We start from the raw sequence: 7,792 nt of genomic DNA on the forward strand, positions 1-7,792 counted from the left end.
GAAATAATGCTAACTCCCCTCCTCCCTTCTACCTAGCAGTCCACAGGTGTAACAGAGGATGGGAGAGAAAACTCAAGGATGCTAAAGTAACACTGTGAAGGAGGCTGGGAAAAGGGGTAGGTGAAGCCATGATGCAAATTCTTGACTTGCGGACTGAAGGTAAAGAGGGATGTGCTTGAAACAACAAACTTTAAAGAAATTAGGTTCTCAAGTAGATGTGGTGTCATTGATGGCTTAAATGTAGGTAGAGTATGTCCCAGGATGATTCAAAAATGTGTTGAAACAGAGCCAGCTGCCCTGCTTCAGTGGAGTCTGGTGCAGCAAAGGGACAGACTTAACGGGAGAAATGAGTGAAATGTGCTCTCACCGTGCGTGTTTTCCATAACCCAGGCACTTACTGACTCCTTCACTGCCACAGAACAGAAGGTGCCTCCCAATGCACCTTGGCCCCAGAGGGAGCAGAACTAGAAGGAATGAGAGACACCATATGCACTCTCATCGATTCAGGGCATGGTGATTTTCTTGATTACTTGACTGTTACTGTGTATGCTGCTTGGCAGAGAATGAAAATCTCCTTCCACGGATTTACAGTGCCTTTTAGAGTAGTTTTTTTAAACCTCTGTAATGACACAAATACTAATCTGCCCAGAGCTATTTTGCACTTCTTCAATATTAAGGCAGCTTTGGGTGAGGGCTGATTTAATGCCAAAATAAATATGAATTTCTGTGGAACTTGGTACTAGTAGGAAAGGGGTGCTGCTGCTCTCAATATTTCTCACACCTCAGTAGAGACTTTTGGGAAAACAGCAGTTTCCTCTCTCCATATAATTGAGCTTAAACCAAACCAGTTGGCCACTTAGTCACACACACAAACATTCCAGGGAAATCTAAACTGGTGGGGCCAGACAGACTAGACCCAAAAGGGGCAGGTGACTAGAGGAGGCAGGAAGGTTGTTTAATCCTTGTGCTGTTTTTTCTTAAAATCTGCTCACTGGAAGGCCTGAAAACCCAGTAAGGTTCATCCCTACCCACTCTCCTGCAAAGGGCTCCCTTAGTGGTGGTGGTTGCAGGTACGCTGCCTTCAGGGCCCTCTGGTTTCTGGTCCCTCCTCTCCCTGTTCAAGGAGACTAGAGCATCAGAAATGTGCACACCAGAGAAGGGTTGGCACAGAGTACACTTGGATTATGAAAGCAGCCAGGATTATCAGGAGATAGGATAAACTCTGCTGAACTTCAGGTCAGGGGTGTCATGGGAAAAGAGCAAAGAATGACAAAAACACTGCTCAGTCCCAGGACCTTCAGGGTCACCATCCCATGGCCTTGCCAGGGCTGTAGGGCTCCACGTGCCTGGCCAGGAGTGAACATGAATGGTGCAATAAACCCTTGGAGCATAGACACAGGTCAGGGGTGCCATGGCCTGGAATGGGGAAGGACCCTGCGAGGTTTACTTCCCAAATGCTCCCCAGTTTGCCAGAAAGCTTCCCTTCTGGCAGCTGGTGCCAAGCTGCCAAACAAGATGTTTCTTTGGGAGGCATTCACCTTCTCCCCACAAGTCCTGTAGCTCTCATTGTGGCACATAACGGGTCATAAGTGAGTCCCCCTTCTTCAGCTGGGGCTACTCTCTCCAGACTCACAGGGGATCACTTTAATCAGATCTGCTCCCCAAGGAACAGAATCACAGGGTCATATCTTGAATGTGGCAACTTTTGGTCCAACTGTGCATGTTGTTCCTTTGTCAAAGGTGACTGACTGTTCCACAACAGGGCTGACATTACAGATGGTGTGGCCAGTGCCCAGTGACAGCAGTCACCTCCTCCCACACAAACCTGCACTGTCTGTTTCAGTGTGTCTCATCATACTGGACCAGAAAAAAGGTAGCTGAAGAGGAGAAACACCTAGCATTTTTCTGGCCCAGACAGAGGCAAAGTGAACAGCTGGGAGAACAGTCTCCTTCAGCCATCCCAAGTAGCTGCACTACAGCCTGTGAGCAGTACCTTGAGGGGAACAACACCCAGAGGAGCAAGAGGCAGCATTAAATCCCCTACATTTCCACTGGGCCAGGTGGGCTGCTTAGTTTACACTCTTCTCCACACACACAGTTCCCAGGGAGCTTTGCAGCTTCTTAAAGACAAACGTGTGATCTAAAAGCTGCCAGTGTGAATGTCATGTGTGGGTAACACATGGAATGCCTCTTGCTTTATTCTGTCCCAAGCTCCCTTCAAAGCATAAGCTCACACACATGCAGGGAGCTGGTGGTTCTGAGAAATCACAGAGTTCTTCCTCATTTCCAGATCTTTCCTACATTTTAGTAGGTTTAGCAGTATTACAGACACAAAGGCTTCAGTCAGATGGGACCTCTATAGAGGTCTAGTCTAGCAGGTCTTCAGGCAGAAGCCCTGAAGAAGGCTCAACTCAAAGCTAGACCAGATTTGAGGTAAGCTTTGAATATCTCCAAAGGTGAAGATCACACAGCTTTTCAGGGTCCCTGTGCTGGTGTCTGACCACCCTCATTGTTACCTTTTTTAAACTTGTGTCTAATCAGAATTTCCCTCATTGCAATTTCTCTGTCATTCCCGTGAGCTTTCAGTGTGCACCTCTAAGAGAAGTCTGGTCCCATCTTCTCTATAGCATCCATTTAGTTAACAGACAAAAGCAATCCCCATAGGGTTCCTTCTGGCAGCTGAGCAGGTCCCTCAGTCTTTCCTCCTAGTGACATGCTCTAAGCAGTTCCCAGCTGTCTCAGTGGCCCCCTTGTCACACTTGTTCCACTTGATCAAGCTCTGTTGAGAGACCCAAACCGGACACAGTACTCCAGATACAGCCTCACGAGCACTAAACAGAAGGGAATAACCAACTCCCTCACCTTGCTGATTTCACCCTTACTCATGCAGCCTGGTATGTGGTTGGCATACATTGCCTTAAGTGCGCATCGCTGGACAATGCCTTCTTCAGATTCATTTTCCCCAGCACCAGTTACTCCCTTTGCCCTGGAGGAGCTTGTGTGGTTATAAATAGAAGAGACTCAACAGTCCTGAGGTTCCATCTCTAAGGCAGGTGGTTTCCGGCAGGAGCCAGAAATAGCACCCAAGGCCACACAGCTGAAGGCTGCAGTGGTAGCTGCCTCTCCTAGGAGGAAGCCTTGGAGAAGGAAACCCAAAGGCCCCTGCTCTAATTTGCCTGCTTTCTGGGGCTCTAAATGCAAAGTGGAGGTGTGCCTCAGCGGCAGCAAGCCCAGCCCTTACGTACCACCTGGTCTGCATCACTCCACCCGTGCTGGGGTTGGTGAGCTGTTGGTGACCAGCTGTGCTCAGTGAAGCTGTGCACTCTGGGACACCCAACCACAGGGACTTGCTGCCTCTGCCTCTGGGCAGTCTTTGCCACTGCACTGAGCATGTTCAGCATGACAGTGGACACGAGAGACTCTCCTGGGGGTCCCTGCCCCCTCCAGCCACCTTGGTCCCTGTGTGCCTGGGACATGCCCTGTCCCCTCTCCCTACCTGCAGCATATTCACCCTTCTGCACTCAGGACTCTCCTATTTAGGAACCTTTCCCTCCCTTAAAGTCAACATGCCTTGACACATGCAGTTTCTAGGGAAACTGGTGTTTGCTTTGCTTTTGCTATGGTGATGAGCGAAGCACTGTGCTAGATATAAGTACCATTTTCTGCAAAAGGCTTTCTGAAGTGCCAGGCATGGAGCAGGAGCTGCCATCCTGGCTGGCCAGGCTGATTTTATCTGTATCTACCTCCAGAGTCAGCCAGGCAGAGCTGGTAACGGGTGCATTTGAGGAGAAAGCAAAGGCTGTGGCTTACAAAATGGGCATCTTGTTCTCTAATTAATTAGTCAAGAGCTGAAATGCTCTGTCTCCAACATATGTTGCTGTCTGTTGTTTCTCCCTCAAAACAGTTTGTAGTGAGGATCAAATGCTTGAGTATAAAGAAATACTGAAAAAATTTTGTGAGATCTCTAATCCTGCAGAGAGGGATGTGGGTAGCATCCTGGGCTCTGGTACTGCTCCTTGCTCGGTGCTGTAAGAAACCACATTTTCCTGCGAATCAGCTCTCTATTGCTTTTGCCAGGCTGAACAAACACGTTTGAATCTCAGAAATTAGGCACCGAGGTGTTGCTCAGTGTCACTTGGGCATCCCACGATGCCTCTACAATCAAAAAAACCAGGCTGTTCCTGCAGGCACTCCGGCTTTAGCAGAGCTCCTGCGGGCGCTCCGCCGTTGGCCGCCGGGTGGCGCCGTTGCCCCGCGGAGCCCCGCGGCTGCGGCTGCGGCCGCCCCCGGGCCCGGCCCCGCCGGGATCCGCGCAGGGATGGGCGGGAGCGGGGGCCTGGTCCTGCTGCGGGGGAAAACAGCCTTTGTTCTAATAGGAAAAAAAAAAAAAAAAACCAAAAAAACCCACCAACACCCCAGACAGAAAACCCCGCATCTCTTTAAAGCTTTAGTTAAAACTCTTTAAAAAAAAAAAAATTCTAGTTGTTTCATGGCTGTACATTGAATTTTGTTAAAATTTGCAGTTCTACTGCCGTGAAATGATTTCTTTGACTCAGTATGTTCCAATTATTTAATAAAAAAAAAACCCAAAAAAAAAACCACTACCAAGCAAGCAACTGAAAGTTTCCAACTGAAAAAAGAAGCTTTTCCACTGTGACGTTCAGCTTGTTTTATACAGTAACACAAAGCCCTTGCCTCTGAACTCATTTTATTTTAGGCACAGCACAGTTTAGTTGGATTTCGACTAGCCTCTTCCTGACTGACTGCACTTTAGTTGTTCTAGAGAAATGGCTTCCTGGAGAGGCTCCTGCCCATCTTTGATGAGGTGTCTGTGGTCAAGGAAGATCAGTCAGACCCCAGACTCCTGGTGCTTCACAAGACTGTGGGAGATCAGCAGTCACTGGGATAGGGCAGCAAGTGGGCATGCTTCTGGCAGACTGACTGTCCAGGCAGATTATGGCTCACCAGCTCTGCTCCCCATTCTGTCCAACCTCCCAAATGGAGGTCACCAGCTCCTGGGCTTGCCTAGGTAGAACTATGCTAGTCACCAAGGCAGAAGATCCCCAGTGTCAAAGCCTGTGATATCTGGCAGCAATGTGGACAGGAGAGTTTCATTACTCCAAGAAGCAGAAGGTAGATAACTTTGTCCTTTCTCCTCCTCACACATCACTACTATCCCTACCATGTATCGAGGCTGTTTTGCGACTTTTGGGTTTAAATTGGCAAATTATTTGTTTGAGATGAGACATTGTCAGGGCCAAGATTAAATGCCCAGTTCTTAAGCGTAAGCAGATGGTGTCGCTGGTACAAGGATGTGTGTGCTGAGAGCCAAAGTATGATCAGTTCTCCAGAGCACTTCACTGGCTGATGGAAGGACGGTGGGACAGTTGTAGCACTGCTTCAAATGACCTGAGAGCTGTCCCTTCAGTTCTTGCAGCATTGCAGTGCTACTGTCACTCCCTCTGCTACCTTGCTCTCATCCTAGGAAGAGATGGCCTCTGCCGCCCTCTGTGCTTTAGTGAACTCTCCTGAAAGATGAACTAAAACCTGTCCCGTGTGAGGGCATGAAACCTCGAACCGTCTCTATTTTACCGTGTCATCGGGATCTTCAGTAACCAGGCGGGGGCACTGCGGGATTTGCATCCACCGTGAACACGGTCCCGTTCCAGCGCAGTTACCGAGAAGGCACGAAGATAGATCACGAACCACTTTTAACTTATTCAAAGTGTTTGAGTGAGTTCACACCAGATCAGTGTTTCGTGTCTTGGTGACTATCACATTTTCATCTGACAGCAGAAGTTCTAAAACCAGATTTAGTGAGATGTCCGGTCCTAGCTCTAGCTACAAGTGATTCTTTCCAAATTTGGGGACAAGCAGGTTAAGAGGAGGGGAAAGTAGATTCTCTGCAAGTTTCATTATGGGTTTTTTCTGAATATAATTTGTCTTTATTGTCTGGCAATAATCTCTAAAAGTGGAATCCACTTTACTGAATGGATGAGGAAATGCTGAAAGAAGCTGAATGCTCCTTTACAGGATCTCAAAGAGATGAAACCCCTGCTACTATCTCACCTGATTTCTCTTTCACAGTGCACTCTTCAAATGTAATCAGCTTTTGGGGCATGCTCTGTCTCCAGCTGTGCATACAATGCTCATATTGAAATTAATAGAAGCATGATGATACATTTGAAGTGAGGATCTTGGAAATAAAAGTTAGATTCTTGCTGGTAAAATCAATGGCATAAGTTCCTTTGACTTCAGTTCTCACTTTAGAGGCATCTATATGTCTAAGGATGGAAAGAATAAATTCTGTGGGTATATGTGTCTTAGCAACATCCTAAGAATTTAAAAAAAAACCACAAAAACAAACAAACAAAAAACCCCCACAAACACAAAGAAAAACTGAAACCTAATGAAGCCAACCCCCAAAAAACCCCAAACCAACCAACCAAACAAACAAAAAGACAAAAAACAAACAAACAAAAAACACAAACATGAACTTGGAAACATTTGAGGATTTGAGCAACATGTCTTTGTGGCCTCCCCCTTAGAAGATATGTGTTGTGGTGTTTAACCCCACTGCCCCAACCCCAGCTCTGCCCTGGGGAATGGGGGATTGTTTGTATTTGATGGGATCATCATGATACGTGTGGACAAGGTGCTGGTCACCAGTTTGTACTGGTGACCTCAAATCTGCTATTTAGAAATTTTCCTGGTTTGTTCTTGATTTTTCTTTTGAGTTGCTAAGAGTCCTTCAGGAGGTCTTTGACCTGCTTATCCTTCCATCATAGTAGCATGATGGGGAAAGGATACTTCCTACACTCAGAGCAGAAGCTCAAGGTCAAATTTCCACCATGCCTAGGTGATTGCTCACCCACACGCCCAGATGAATTGCTCTGTGTCATTCAGAAAAGAGATTCAAACCTGGGCTGCTTCCAGTCAGTGCCCCTGGAAGTGTTCAAAAAAGGAGTAGAGGTGGCACTTCACAGTATGGTTTAGTGGGCATGGTGGTATTCAGTTGAAGGTTGAAGTTGACGGTTTCAGATCCAATATATATGATTCTATGATACTACGCCCTGCTTCCCCTCCCTGTAATGGAGGTGATGTCTGGGTAATCACAGGTGACTGCAGGGGAGCTGGAGGCTGAGACACACCAGCTTCTGCAAACACACATCATCTCACACACAAACAGGCTGGGTCCTCAGCTGAGACAGTGGCTTATTGTTACCCTGACAGTAAGGGACACCAGTCTTAAAACAGAAAATAGGTTGTCTAACCTGGGAGCAGGAGCTAGTCACAGCATGGAATTTCTGGCTAGTTTTCCTGTTTCCTGAGGAATAACTCTTGTCATTGTGTATTGATGAGGTGAAGCTAACCAGCAAAAGATCTCACACCTGAAACCATCCTAATCTCTTTAAGGGTGCAAGGAAGAGAGACCTAGCTGACTGATGGGGGCTGAGCAGGGAGACTGTGTGTCCCCTCTTGACTTACCCTTCCAGGGAGTTGGGCAACACAAATCCCAAGGGACCAGAGCAATCAGATGTTGTCCTGTGGGTGCAGTGCCATCTTTTGCACTGTTCCATGCAGTTGCTGTGACCACCCTTGCAGCAGGGCAGTATTGATCTTTGATATGCTCCATCCTTGCAAATTTCTCTGCATGTGGAGAACGGAATAATTTCTCCCATAATTAGCCTCTCCATCTATTAGAACAGCCTGAGCCCCAGCAAGGCTCCCAACAACAGCTGGTTTACAGGACAGAGAAGACCAAACACATAGGACAACTCTTCTGATCAGC

This window comes from Myiozetetes cayanensis, unplaced genomic scaffold (assembly GCF_022539395.1).
Source record: "Myiozetetes cayanensis isolate MyiCay16 unplaced genomic scaffold, myiCay2020 scf3, whole genome shotgun sequence".
Lineage (NCBI taxonomy): Eukaryota > Metazoa > Chordata > Aves > Passeriformes > Tyrannidae > Myiozetetes > Myiozetetes cayanensis.